This window comes from Zonotrichia leucophrys, chromosome 9 (assembly GCF_028769735.1).
Source record: "Zonotrichia leucophrys gambelii isolate GWCS_2022_RI chromosome 9, RI_Zleu_2.0, whole genome shotgun sequence".
In the NCBI taxonomy this organism is placed as follows: domain Eukaryota; kingdom Metazoa; phylum Chordata; class Aves; order Passeriformes; family Passerellidae; genus Zonotrichia; species Zonotrichia leucophrys.
The window spans coordinates 20,375,375-20,390,804 of record NC_088179.1 but is presented as its reverse complement, the minus strand read 5'-3'; the positions used below and the strand labels follow the sequence as shown (position 1 = coordinate 20,390,804).

Genomic DNA, 15,430 nt, shown 5'->3' with positions numbered 1-15,430 from the left:
AGCAATCACTCAGTTTCAGATGCTAAAAAGGTAATAAGATGGGAGGAAGGAAAATAATTAAGCAAGGAAAAGGAGATAAAGATGTGAAAATGTTTTAAGGATTAGGTTTTTGTCAATGTAAACATCTATTTCCAAATATTAAGAATATAAGGTCCTCTATAATTAGTAATGTCACAGGTTGGACTATGTCACTCTGACTTCATCCTTAGTATATATTCAGACCAGAATATGCTATTTACCTTTTCAAAACCAGCATTATGCATGTTATTACATTTGCTGATGCAATACTACAAAGTCTAACATACAACTTAGCAAATATTGAGTAAAATGGTAGTGATTCCAAAGATTATGGGCTCGCTGTAGCCAGCGGCAGGTAAAATGCACATTCAGTGGGCTTGAATTGTTTTGTGCTGTGGTTATTTGATCCAAAGGACTAATTTCAACTTCGACATCAGATAACCAGAGGGGTTTTCTTCCAGAACATGAACATCAGAAGGGCTTTATAAATCGGGCCTGGCGTGCAATTAAAGCTTTTGGAGATGCTAAGTAAACTTTCCACTTGGATGCCGAGCCGACTCCTTCTGACATCTGAGCGTGCCTTTTGTGAGGCTCATTTTTTTCAGTAGGTCAAGGGATCTAAGCCTTAAATGAAGCAGGCTCTATGAGACACAGCTTTTCATTACCAGCAGGATCATGACCTTGCAGTGTATATTGAATTTAAGTTTAATACTGTAATGGATGGGACTTGTAATAAAAATTGCTAGATGTTTTGTGGATGAGTAATAAAGAGTAGATTAGAGTACAGGACTTCAAGAGTCCATTCAAACAATACTGAATTTATACTATCTTTTGGCATTGCTTTTATGGTTTGGAAACCTTATAATAAAACTCAGGCCTTGTCCATTATTTAATTACTTTGCTGCGTTTTTTGGCACTTTCTTAGTAGCTTAATAGGTAGTTTGCATAAATGCTACCACTGTTAAATATCTGTTTGTGCAGCAAGGAAAGCAGTGGTGTTCCTTCTGTCCTAATGTATCACTTAAATGGAGATAAAATAGTGATTACACTTACTCTTTAGGACCATAGACTTGGATTTACTTGCGGTTCCTGCTACATATGTAACCATTTTGGCAGACTCATTTAGGTTTTCAGAAGATCCTGGTACTTGCTGCTACGCTTACTCTGACTTTAAGTGGAGTTTTATTTTATGGTCCTGTCATTAACCTGCTAATCCCTCACCACCTGTAAGTGTGAGCAATCCCTAGTGGAAAAAAAGAAAAAAAAGAAGAAAAGTAAGATGTTTGAAGCCTTTAAAAGGGCATTAAATGCTGTATGGGATTTTTCTTTTGTCATGATGTCCCATGTGGAGGTTCCCTGTAGATTAAAATATGAAGGTCAAGCAAACAGACTAAAAATTAAGGACCTCAGTTATTGAGTTTATTCTGGAGTACTAGTGACAAGGAAGCCTTCAGAATTGCAGAGGAGAAATGAGCTAAAAGAATTACATGGCAATACAAATTCTTCAGACATCAAAGCTCACATGCTCATAGGAGGTTTCCTTTTATGCTGGTTAAACACTTCTAAAAACCAGCAAGATCTCCTTAAAATAGGTACCACTTCCTTGAACTGTACAGATAGTTGAATCTCTTGTTTGTATTTCTATTACTAATATTATTTTGTTGTGTTCTGCACTGCATTTCGTGTCAGGGATCACACTAATGAAAATTCTTGAAGTAAATTGTTATTAATTATTACTGTAATATAGTACGTCATAAATATAATACTTCCTCAACAGTAATAGCAAACCTAAGAAAGTTAGTAACTAGCTTTGGCATGGCATGAGATCACAAAGGAGAAGGACATGTTAAGATCAGCAAGGTAAAAGGAAAAAAACTTCAAGTTTTCAGTGTAAATTCAAGCAACCATGACCTTTAAAAAGTTTTCAGAAATTTGTCTGTGCTCAGAACAGACATCCTGCAAGTATATCATAGTTCTTTATTTCACTTCTCCTCTCTCACCCTCTATCCATATACCTTTTCAGCTCTTGAAAAATGCCAGTGTAAATGTGCTGTGAAATATGTCTGCCACATAAATGTTCCTTTTCTTTTTATCCTTCATTAGGACATTGTGATTTATAATGACCGGCTGTTCCGGATTGTGTCAATGGCTCTGGAATGGTGGCATTACTCTTTGGATTGAAGCACAGGACAGGTACTGGCAATACAAAGCACATTTGGCTTGGCAAACATTGCTGAAGAATAGCTGTGTCCTCCTTTGGGATGGAGCAGTGAGACTGAAGGGGAGATTTAAGGTGTCCTTTCGGTTTTGGACTATTCCAGTAGAGTTCTTGTGTGAATATTCCAGTAGACTTTTTGTGGGAATACTGTAGCTTGTACCAGGGAAAGGCTTGGAAGAGGAAGAAGAGGGATTGTTTTGGCAACTTTCAGGTGGATATCCCCTGGAGGATTCAAAAGCTCTCCTGGGAAGGCACACTGTGCTGAAAGGAGGGAGCAGAGACCTCTCCAAGCCCCTCCATCCCTCTCCTACCTGTGTTAGGAGCAGCACAAGGCATTTAGACTTCTGCAGAGTACAGCAATGACAGGCTTGCAGATGGAGAATACTAAAAAGAAGTTTTCTTGCATTTTGGATGGAAAGGGAAAGGTAGCTGCTAGCCAATTCCACTGGTGGAGCTTCAGAGCAGCTGCTCATAACCAGCAGCACAGCCCGAGAGGTGAGGACCTCTGCAATCTGGTAGTGGCACTGCTCAGCTCCCTGCTGAAAGGACCAGAATTCTGCTTTTGGGAATCTAATCTTCCTTTTTCTGCAGCTAATTCTGTAGCTGTCATGTTTTGATGGTAATGAATTGAGATGGCAACCAGTACCTTGGTCAAAAAGGGACAGAAATGTTGAGAGGAGCCAGTTGTGATGAGTGCTGTGTGAAGGATGAGGAAGGGCTGGGTCGTTAGTGATGACTGATGCCAGAGCAGAAGCATATAAATGATATAATGAAGTCATACATTAGGGCACAATATGAAGCCCCTCTCGACCTGGGAAATGCATCACCAATCAAATTTCTTTTCTCTTGAAGGTCTTCTCTTAACCTTGCAAGGAGGGCTTGATGGGAATTTCTGTCAACTCTCCGCTTGCTTAAATGTCACTGGATGTTTTAATTTACAGGCATTATCAGCCTGGGAGTGGTAATGGTCTGGCTGTTAGTGGAAAAGAAAGCTTGTTATCAATATTAGGCTCTTTATTTGGGATCATAGGTTTCTTTGATATGGTTTACTTTAGAAGAATAATTCTGAGATATTTAGAGGAGCACAACACAAGGTCACGATGAATTTCAACACAATTATTTAATGATTTAAGACAGCAGGAGAGCCTAATGTGAAGCCCATTTTACTTTGTTTTCTTGAATAAAAATGAGCTGTTGAGAGGAGCAGGCTGAAGTTTCTGATGGCTCCTGTAAATCATCTCAGCTGTCAGTGGCACACAGCAGCTTTCAAAGGAGAATATCAGCTGCTTTTTGTACTTGTTTAACTATTAAAATAAAGTCCTGCAGGCTCTGAGTGGAAGCTGTCCTGAGGTATTTATGCGCCCTTTCATGGCTTTATCACCATCCATGCTGCCTCCCTAGGTGGATTAAAGCTAGAAGAAAAGGAATATTTTCCTTGTATTGGTTTGGCTGTCTGGTCTGTCAGGGCCAGGGGGGCTTGGCCCATACTGATATGACTGTGACACTTGATGCAGTCAGTGGCCACCTTCACTTGCCAAAAGCTTCTGACCCTGTCCCTGGGGAGCCCTGCAGAAGGGAGGCTGTGCTGGATTCTGGAGCTGGGCTGGGATTCAGATGCTGTGCAAAGGGTTCAGATTTCTGTCATAACACCTGACAGTCATTTCGTGTCTGCCTTCCTGCTCACTTGTGAAGTTTTCTGCTTCTTGATTCACTCAGTGTTTTTAGCAGTTAGCTTAGATCATTCCAAGCATCAAACTATCAGGAGAAGGCATTTGTTGCTTCTCCTCATGACTTGGACTTTTTCTGGTGGACTACTATGCTCCTTTTGATATTTTGCGTATACTGAATAACTATGTATTAAGACACAGCATCCTAACATTGTAAATACTTTGTACATTAGGTATATATATCAATATTAGTATATTTGATCTTAATGTATTATTTACCTGCTAAGTTTCACTTTATCTGCCTGTTTTTATTGCATTAAGGCCACCGACTTTAATGAAACTGGTGTCTTATTTTTGGTATGTCGCATAATCTGTGGAATTTAGTTTATTTAAAAATTGATACAGCATAAAAAACTATCTTGTACACATAATAACTTACAGTAGAAAAGGAGGTGCAAGTTTGGTGCACAGGTTCTAAATTATTTACATTTTCCATAAAAAGGATTGCAGAAAAATCCTGCTTGTAACTTTCTCCTCTGAGTTTACCATTCTTCTGTCTTCATCCCATTTTTCTTGTCTTACACAATTATGTCAATGGAACAATCAAATATTAAATCTAGATGAGGATAAGGATTTATACTTTCCATTGTAATTCACTTAATATTTTAATTTTCTGTCCTTTTAAACCAAGCATCATCTTTAAAGAGCTTTGTGGTGGATGGGCTAAGGAATCACTGAAGACATTAGGGTCTGAAACAGGAGCCTGTTTTCAGTCTGGTCATTTCATCACTACAGAGCTGAAGGGGAGAGGTTTGGGCTATGAATCACTGGAAACACCAATTTTCAACAGGAAAAACAAATATACAAAATCCGATCTTGTCTCAGTAGATGTGTTTCTTTCATTAGGAGCCAGACACCTCCAGGTGTCCTCTGCTCTCAGTTTGATTTGAGTCAAAAAACAATTTGAGAAACACATGTTGGTTGCAATAATGATTGGTCAGAGTGCCTTTTACTTGGTTTTGTGGGGTTTTTTTTGCACTCAGGAATTTTATTATGAATTTAGCAAGGTGTTTGTATAGGAAACGTGTTGCTACCTTTTTTTATTCTGCAGCTGGTAAATCTATGTACCTTCAAAAACTTGCAGTGTAGGCTAAGATACATTTTAATCCTCCTTCGCGAACAAGTTCATGAATATCTTGAAACTACCCTTCACTGTTAATGATGTAAATTTCCTAAAGAACCAATAATGAGCTGATAGGTTTCAGGGAAAAGAAGTTTTATTTACAGGGATTTGTTTAGAGAAATCTTTTTTCTGGCCAAGTCAGATCAAACATGCTGTGAGTTGCAGGAAGTTTGATCTAGGAGCTGGTTTGCTCTTTTATTTATAAAATGCTTGCTTTGGGGATGTTTCAGAAGGCAGGTGTGAGATGGAGAATTGTGTATACGTGTTGTTCAACACTGGTTTAAGATTTTTCCTTGATTTAATAAGTTATATGACATGATTTCCCTTTTTATTAACTGTCTTTTTTCTTTCACATAAAGTGTAGGTAATGTCACATCTGTATAAATCAATATAACAATGACATTATGTGTGTATATTATTATTTAAACATTGCTCTCTAGGGCATAGTTTTGTCAGTCATATTTTATAGAGAGTTTCTGTAGATTATTATCATCATTACAATCTGTACAGTGGAAAAATCCTGCAAATCCCCAATTTTTGGGTATTTTGTGGGGTGATGCTGTAGTACAGGTAAATAGTGACAGGGTCTCTAACACAATCCTATAAGCATTACAGGAAATAAAGCATGAAGAACATGCTGCTTAAAACACTGAACAAATTAATACTCTGTAGAGAACATATTAGTGCACAGAATTTTTCAAGTCATTTCCTGTGAGAGCCCCCTGTGAATTTATGCCTGGAAATGCAAAAATGTTAAAATGCATTGGTGTCTTTTGGAAGCCTGTCAAATGCACATTTTGTGCTGTCTTGAATTATTACTTGTGTGTATATTAAGCAGGCATCAAATTGTGCTTAAATCAAAGATAAATGACTGCTGGTTTGGATGGCTTTTTTCTGAGAACTGCCCAGAAAGGAGGGTGAAATTGGAAGTTGTATGCAATCACGTTTCTCCAATGTACAATGGCGTAGACCTTATAATACATAAATCTTCTTTTGGGCGCTATCTAGTTCAGAATGAATTCTCTAAATTTTCCTTCTAGTAAAATTCTTTTACAAGCCAGATGTAATTTATTCTAACATTGATTTGATGAGCAACATTTTGTAGATCTCAAATAATTTTCACCCAAAATTTTATTCATGTGCCCCAAACACAAAGAGGACAGAGATGAATAATTGTTTTCCCCCTTTCACATTGTTATCTTATTCCATCAAGGCATTGTTAGGTGAACATTGTGCCCAGGTTAGTTTAATTGCAGCAATATCTTGTACCATATATAATCCTTTCTCGTTCATGATATTTTTATGGAACCTAATACAACCTAGAACTTGTGGAAAATATTTATTATACTTGGTGTCCTCAATAATTCTGTTGTTTTAATGCACTAAAAACGTACAGATTTTTTTTTTCAAAATTTATTGATACTGTCCTAACAAATGTGAGAACTTTTAGCCACAGTTATGTTTAATCACCAATTATCATAAGCTTCTATTCCATCTTGTGGAAGCACAATCAAACCATTCCCCCTTGTCCTATCACTTGTTCAAAGTCCCTCTCCACCTCTTTTGTAGCTCATTTAGGCTCTGGAAATGGCTTTAATCTCTCCTCAGAGTTTTTCCTCCCCAGGTGAACACTCCCAGCTGTCCCAGCCTGGCTCCAGAGCAGAGGGGCTCCAACCCTCAGAGCATCTTTGTGTTTTCCTCTGGCCTCACTCCAACAGGTCCATGTCCTTTTTATATTGGGGGCCCCATCTCACTTCTTCGTTTCTTTCCATTTCAGCTTCTCACAATGCAAACCTATTTCATATAGGCCCATTGCTGACAGTATTAACTATACATATTTTTCTTTTGTTTACCATAGAATGAAAGGACTGATGGGGATGTTTGGTGTAGAAACAGAGCTGCCAGCCTGAAATGCTGAAAAGTGGTGGTTGTCAGCAACAAGCTTCAGTTACCTCCCTTAGGATGATTGCACACATCACACTGACAGGACATTTCTGCTGATGCTCAGTCTAAATATTCATGTGCTGTCCTTGGTTCTTACCAGTCCTCCCTCTGACACTCCTCATTACTTCTGGGTGTCTTTACCTTTGGAACTGCTGCTCTTTTCCATTCTCAGGGCTTTATTCCTTTCTTGATCAAAATTCTTGGCTTTCTCTTCTGGAGACAAGGCCCAACAGATTCCATATTTGCAAAACTGAGGGTTTTCAAAGCCGGTTCTAGAACCTTTGCTCCTTGACAATTTGTCCACACCCAAAACTCCAGCACCTCCCATTTTCTAAAGAATGAATGGAACATAGTGAAGAGATTGGTTAAAGGCTATAAGAATAGATAGAAAGTAACTTCAACTTTTTAACTTAATTTTTGAATTATATACAGGACTATACACCCCTTTGGTATATCTTAATTGCAAATTCAAGGGTAAAAATTCAAATAATGATGATAAGTGTCTGTCCCTGAATACATACACCTTTCATTATGAAGTAGTGCCTCTGCATGCCATTCCATGTTCTATATTTGCAAAAAACATGTCATAAGGATGACTATCTTTGGATGTCTGGAGTTGCATGAATCAGTAAATTGTTTATTTTCTCAGTGGGAGTTCACTCAGGACATTGAGGAGCTATTTCCTCCTAATTAGTTCCCTTGAGTCCTCTTATAAAAAAAACACCTTAGGCTTCAAGGAGTCTGTTTGGGGTCATTATTTTCCTGATAAATGTACTCCCCACCACTCCAGATTTCCCAGAAGGGAGACTGCAGGGTAGAAGAATGTTGTGCTGCACAATATATTCCATGATTGGTTCAAATTACTCAATTTACCCTGTATTTTCAAAAAAACCAATCCGAAATCATCAGTCAGCCACATCCTACTTCCAGTGCTGATGCCAGGCAGTCATTTTCCCTCAGAGCATCATTGAACATGAGCTCTCCTCAGCTTGTTTCTTACTTTGATGAACTGGATGGCTGCAGGGACTGTTCTGAGATTTGAGACATTTCATTTGAGATGTTGCTGGGTTGTTTCCATCGCTGATAGCTCTGTAGGAAAGGAGTGGACAACGCTGATTTTGCTCATACCAGGCAGGGATTATTGACCTGTAAAATTTACCATCATATTTTATCAAGCCACTCTGAGATGTCGTTTTGTCAGATAGGTGTGCTAATGCAAGGTGATTTATCTTGTCTAATCTTTGAAAGGTAACCCGCAATCAAACCTCAGACAATGCTGAAAGATATTGTCAGTTATGTAGTACATGCTGAAGAGACAAGAATTTTTGTTTTGGTCTTTAGATCAACAAATTTTTGCTCAAAAAGAAAACTATATCTTTCATTTTAGACTCAAATTTTAGCTGCATGTGGTGTAAATGTGTTCATTTTCACCTGTCAAAAACCCTTTCATGCTCTGTATCTTGTGATTATTACACTGTGATCATTCCTTGATGGTTGCTCACCTCTGTGATTCAGAGTTGCCAAGTTCAACCTTGTGTTTTCATTGATTCTTCTGGTGCTGAGCTGACTCTAACAGAGTTTTAGGCTGATTGAAACACTGGGCTTAGGCTCCCATGGCCTAAATCCCCCCTAAATCCCAGTGGAGCAGACTCCAGGACAGTTGGGCAGAGCAGGCATTGCCGGTGGAATTGCAGATGTGAAACTCTGGACTGCAGCAGGTGTGTTCATGGGCTCCTGCAGATGTTTGACACATATCTGTGCCTGCCCCACTGCAAAATATGGACAAACCTGCTCTGAAAATGCTGTGGAGCTGGGACTGCCCACCAGCAGCCCCAGCACCCAGCAGTGTGTAACCTGCAGGGGGCTGGGGAAGGGAGAAATGCTGCTTTGGGATGATTCTCCCTTTAACAAGGGCTGCTGCAACACCCCCTCTGCACACAAATGCCTCTTAACCCCTCCCTAACTGACATCCCCCTTGCAAGCTAACATCCCCAGTGTCAGAGAAACACTTCTGGTTTGTTTCAGTGGAAGTTTGTTTGATTGAAGCCTGAATAATAGAAATAAATCTTTCTATTGATAGGAGATGCCCCTTTTTTTAAATTCTGTCACTATGAAAGTATCATCCAGACATCTCTTAGGTTTGCAGTGTGAGCTTGCAAGCCTCCCTTGCAGTCTGAATTTCACGTGTGCAGCACAAGCCCAGCATCACTGTAAACACTGAGAACAGCTGTGAGCAGAGAAAACAAAAAGCTGGGGAAACCAGATGCCTTTCACCTTGTACACATTATTTAATACTGAACTGACCCATAACACAGCTTTAGGTGCTTTATTGTATTTGCCCACCTTAGAAAGCAGCTGGAGCAGCAGCAGCAGCCGGCTCAGGCTGTGGGGAATGCAGCCACAATTCCTGCACCCTCTACTGGCTGATGCACACACCTCGGAGGGGCTGCAGGAGGTTTTTTTCTCAGCTATAAGAATAAATTTCTCAGCTGGAACAATAACGTTTGCCAGCAAAAATTTTATAGCATCATAATTAGTAGAAATAGGAAATTTGGGTGCTGTAGTTGTCTGGAATAGGAAAGGAAGTCTGAGAAATAGAAAACTAGTGAATTCTTTCATTTGCCTGAGAAACCAGTTTTTGAGAACCACTGTGCTCACTTTCTACAGCAAGGGAATGCCAAGGTTTGGCACACAGGAGGAGACTAAGCTGTATTTTGCTAATTCTGAATTCTAGAGGTATTGTTCATTATATTCTGCAAATGCCAGATGTAAGGGGAGAAAAAGTAGTATTCTGCAATCAAGACCTAGAAATTTGAAAATTAAAATTCAAAGTCATGTCTTTCTGGGTGTGGGATTCACTTCAGCCACAGATGAGTATTACAAAGTATTTGTCTAGGTTTAACTTTCAGATGGTTGTAGCTGATCTTGCTATAAAAAACAGCTGGAGTTTCAAAGTCCACGTAGAGAGCACTCTGTGGCATGACCATGGTGTAGAGGGGATCATACACTCTCCTGGGTTATGACATCAATTAAATAATAGACTTCTAGGCTGCTGCAGTTTCTCTAATGCTGGGTTTTTTTTCTTTTGTATTTATATTTTACTTTTTCTTCCTTGTCTGACCACATGGATGACAGCTGAGGCTTCCTGTGGTTATATTGTTCCTGCCACAGCAGACAGGGGTGCTTTTGGTGTGTCCAGTGTTCCAGGGTGCCTCACCATGTAGATCTGGTGCTGTCTCATGTCTGTGTGTAGCAAGAGACACAAAGGCTCATAACCTAACATGCACCCATTAGACAGCTACAATGAAGAATTTTGATGTTGCTGCTTTGCTATTAAATCATTTGGACTGCTAGATTTTAGACAAATAGTATTATCGGGCTATAAAAACCAGCTTGCTTACACTACAGTGAGATTTTCAGAAATTACAAGTGATTTGACTTGCCTTCAGTTTATTTTCTTAAAAGGAGTTGTATTTTCAGAAGGATTATTGCCCCTCTCATTGCCAGTCAGAGATGATGCGTCTCTGGGTCCTTCAGTTCAGGAGCTCTTCAGGTGTCTTTGCCTTGGAGATCATTGGAAATTTCTGTTCTCCTTGCTTTGCCTGCATGTTCTTGCCTGTACATGTCAATTTTGTGTCATTTGTCATTGTGCAGTGAATTAGATTCCCAGACATGACAAGCTTTAAGACTTGCTAAGATAAGCAGGTGAATGTGTTATTTTCACATTGATATCATCTCCTGGACTTCCCATCACCAGTGATGCTGATTAATGCCTGCAAAATACAGGAATATGTCCTTTATCAAGTGTTGCTCTGTCTGCTCTTTATTTCCTATTCCTTATTTTGGCAGAATTTCACAAACACTCCTCATATTGATTCCTCCACATAACCAGTCAGTCCCACACAACCCTCTGGGGTGCCTGGGCTCTTTCAGACGTCTCTCAATTCCCTGCAGGAGCATGGATGGGTCAGTGCCAAGCAGCTGGGGCTGGCAGAGGCTGCCTCTTGACCTCCCTCTCCTCCCAGATTGGGAATCCCTCCATGCCTTCCCCCTTCTCCTTGGTATGGGAAGATTCTCTGCCCTGGTGATTAAAAAATCAAACTGGATTAGACAGAGTTAAAGAAAGGCAGGAGAGATAAAAGAGTTTGCTCAAGGTCTCCCCCTGCTCAGTGGCAAAGGCAGAGCAGGGCTCTGTCCCTGATCCCAGCCCAGCACCCCAACCCCAGCACACCCCAGCCTCTTTCAGATGCAGCTCACACCAAGCAGATTGGAAGTGATTTACTGCTCTTTAGGAGTGTTTTCAAATTGCATCTTTTTCAGTTGTCAGGAATTAACTGCAACTGCCTGAGTTTTAATTAATGGATCATGTTATTTGGTGCATCTGAACAGAAAATTTAGGGCACATCCTTGGCTCTTTTGGCCAGTAGCCATGATGAGAGCCAGGCTAATTATATCGGTCACCAAGTTATCGGCGCAATCCTAACTGGAGGCAAACACATGCCAAGAGAGGCTGGTAGTAAAATCATGATGTATTTCACAGTCATCTTATTACTGACTGATTTAAATAAGGGCCTAAAATGCTCTGTCAGTACAGAGAGTGTCAAGGTTCCAGCAAGTCTTAATTCACAGAGGTTCAAGCTTTCCTTGCTTATGGAAAGTGGCTGGTGAAAAAGGAAAAGGTGTGCCACAGCAAAAGCATGTGGAGAACAATTCACTGCTTATGCTTGCAAGTGCTGACAATCCAGGTCACATGCTCTTTTGTTTTTTTCTTTTTACTGAATTTAAGTATTAGGGAAGAACACTCTCTGATGAGGTTCCTCTGACTTCCATTTCATCTCATGAAGTTGGCCCATAGCTCTCTGTCATTTGCTTGCTGGGTCTAAATGAATATAAACTGCATGTAATAGTGACTAGCAGCAGCTCCATCAGGGAATGTCCCTGTGTGCTTTCAAACTCAGCACGTTGGAAGTAGAATACAGTATGTACTCAACATTAGGCTTCAACTAATTTAATTAAAAAAACTAGAAATTGGTTGCTTTTCACACAGTATGAACAGAAAACCCTTTGTCTAAGTGCTTTCCATAATTTAAAAAAACAAAGTCTAGCCCCATAGTTTCCTCTACTGGGTCACTGCAGACCAAGGTACTGCTGGATTATGGCTTCAAATAATAACTGAAATTTTGGGAAGGAACAAAGTCATAAAACTCCTCTCTAAATGTATTCCCAGCCACATAAACAAGGAAATGGATTTTATAATTAATTCAGAGTTCCCTGGCAAGCACAGTGTTGTAATGTGTTGTAATCTACTGATTAAGTTCCAGTAAGAACACTGGCAATGGCTTTTTTTATCAATATCTGTCTTTTAACAGCACCCAAAAGAACCTGAAATTCTGAATCTCAGAATAACCATGGGTGGATTGTGCTGGATCTGAGCATCCGGTCAACACTTGGAGAGGGGTGAGTCTGTAGGAACAGGGTTTGTGTCATCCTTGGGTCCTGTTTGCTTCCTCCTCTCACGTCCTCGAGCACTGTGTTTTGGAAATGCTGTACTTTACAGAAAATTGCTTTTGAGAAGTTCAGGCTGAATGGGAGTTTGAAACATTCCAGCAAAGCTTTTAATCCAGTAGGATTCTACTTCACAGAACGCTTTGCCATCCATCAGGCCACTGGTCATGGCTGTTAATTAAATGAAAATGCAAAATAAATCTACAGTGCAGAGATACAACATAGCCAATTAAACATCCCAGTGCAGGGTGCTAATGATAAAAAGCGAAAGTCACCAAGGACGACCTGTGTGATGTCAGAATACAAATCCCACCAGATTTGTGCACAAAATGCAGGGCTCGCATCGTGGGTGGGAGGAAGAGGATGGGTGTCCCTGAGCACTGAAGGCAGCAGAGGTGCTGGTGAGGCCATAGGGGATGGGAGTACTGGGGACTTGTAAGGGATAGAGGCAGCTAAAGCCAGAGCACTCAGACTAGTGCTGCTAATTTTCTTGACTCTTGATATGTGAAACTCTGACCAGTCTCAAGTGAGCCCTTTGCCACACAACAAAGAACTGTATTTTTTTTAAATGTGGTTGTTTTAGTACAAAAGAACAATACTGAAGAAAGCAAATGATAGCCATGTTTGGAGTGCCTGAAGGGCTGTCAGGGCCCTTTGTGCAGATGTCAGGGCATCTTTGTGGAGATGCTCTCTGAAGAGGGATGGCCTCTTTAAGTGGCTCTTCTTGGCAAGGTTCAACCAAATGAATGGCAATAACTCAGCAGCTACAGCTAACTACAGCAGCTCATAGGCAGGCATTATAATTTCATTAAAGATCTGGCAATCTGGGCAATCTAACGAATATAAATGCACAGAGATGAGCAATCTTTGGTTTCGTGAAATCAAAGAAAATATTTAACAAAGTTATTGGAACACACAACTTAATGAGCTATCTTGAGACAAACAAATTAATGAATATTTAGTATTTTGTGTATGTAAACAGTTCCGCCTGTTCTACCTATAAGAAAGGTTAATTTATTTTGAGAAACACAGTCTGATAAAATTTATATTTGAAAGAAAAACTTGACTGTCTTAAGCTACATATTTCAATAGCTCATGAAACTTGTGTTGCATCAAAAAACTTGCCTACCTTCAAAGCCTTGGTGCACACTTTATGTACCTCAGTGTGCATTTTACCTTGGACTGCTAGTTGGGAGCTTCTTTCTTCTTTTTAGCTTTTGATTGTATGTTTTGCTCTTTTTGGAGGTTAGTTGCTTACAATGAGGGTTGTATGAAGGGTTTCATGTTCTTAAAATAGAGAAAATGGAGCAGAGGGGAATTTTAGACTATTGCAGGATGCTGGCCTTTGAAATTTCTGTGGATTTTCAGTCCATGAAAATTTAGCTCTCTCCTCATTCTTTTAATAAATGCAGATAACAGAACCCTATCAAGACTCAGCCAAGCTAAATATTAAATAATGCCAGTCTTTAAACCAGTTTTGCATTGCCTAGATTGCAATGAAAGTGTAATTCTTTCTGACATGCAGGGTTCTGACAACAAAGTTCTAATCAATTACAGACACTTCTTCCCTTGTTTGAAATGAATCTAAACACTCTTTACACATTTATATGTAGGCATAAATGTGTGTATATCATATAATGGTTTGGATTGGAAAGCACCTTAAAGATCATGTCGTTCCAAGCTTATATAAAATATTTATATTTATATATATATAAAAGTATGTGTGCAAGCCACTTAGCTTTTACAGGCAAGGATGTCCTGGTTGTAAACTGCTGGTTGAATCAGACACTGCATGGATACAGGAATGTCATGTATTATTTTACTTTATTAGAATATAATATATTATTACCACATATGAAGGCTCAGCTATTGCTATCCCATGTCTGTATAGAGCATTTGGCCCTATACTTTGTTTTCCCAGCCAAATATCCCTTCCTGGACCTGTACAATTTTCTAGAGCCGGAGACACATCTTGTTCCCTCCCACAAGTCAGTATCCCTCTTTCTCCAGCAGTGTTTTGGGTGAGAGGAGAGCTATTGTGGCCCCTGGAGGGAAGGAGGAGGGAGAAATGTTTGAACACAGTGCAGGGAAGCAGAGTGAAAAACAGTGGAAAAGTTCTGCAAAGGGACCCCAACCTTGGGGACAGGTCAGAGCAAAAGGGGTGTGTGAATGAATTGGTATCACACATCTCTGCTGTGAGAGGGAGTTGAAGAACAACTGAACGTGCTCCACAATTTGGTGCCATTCCTGCACGAGTGGAGATGGGTTAGGACCAGATGGAGACTTGGTGGCCGAAGGTGGGATTGTTGCAAGTTGGGTGTAAATTGTCAGCTCCTGCCACCCACAGAAGGCATGGTAAAAAGATAAATGGGTTGATTTCCCCCCACAGTAAGTAGGGGATCATCTGCTTAAATGATAGTCAGAGCTCTCCAAGGAGATGTTCACGTGGTGGCTCAGGGAACCCAGGGAGGATTCTCCATCCTTCTTGAAGGAGGGAGTATAAAATTTTGCACACTTGGATTCCAGTGGCTTATCTAGTGACAAGGAGAGTGCTGTTACTTTATTTCACCTTTGTTTCTTGCTTTTCAGTATAAAGAACAACCCAAAGATAAAGCTCCTCCAGGGTTTTGTGTGGATAAAGAATGGCAGAATATCTCACCTGGTATTGCCTCTTTGGTGATAGTTTTTAGGCTGTTGGTTGATCTGTGGCTGGTGGCAAGTGATTGATTTTCATATACAAATTTCATTTCTAGTTTTGAAACTTTCTTTTCCCCATGTAGTATTCCCTTGAGACTAACATAACAACATTCATGGGATTGCCCTGTCAGCAGAGTATGTTCTGCCTTTCCCTCCTGTACCTGAGAGCTGCACGCTTTTGGTGACAGCAAAAGAGTT

At 40.0% G+C, this 15,430-nt stretch overlaps 1 protein-coding gene across 1 annotated transcript in view; it reads left to right on the top strand.

Moving 5' to 3' along the window:
* Nucleotides 1-2,193: 2,193 nt before the first annotated feature.
* The window catches only part of NLGN1 (neuroligin 1), a 324,107-nt gene continuing 310,870 nt past the window's right edge, over nucleotides 2,194-15,430 (top strand). The window contains exon 1 of the mRNA XM_064720775.1: nucleotides 2,194-2,211. The gene's annotated coding sequence lies outside the window, so the exon portion shown is untranslated. The remainder of the gene's footprint in view (nucleotides 2,212-15,430) is intronic.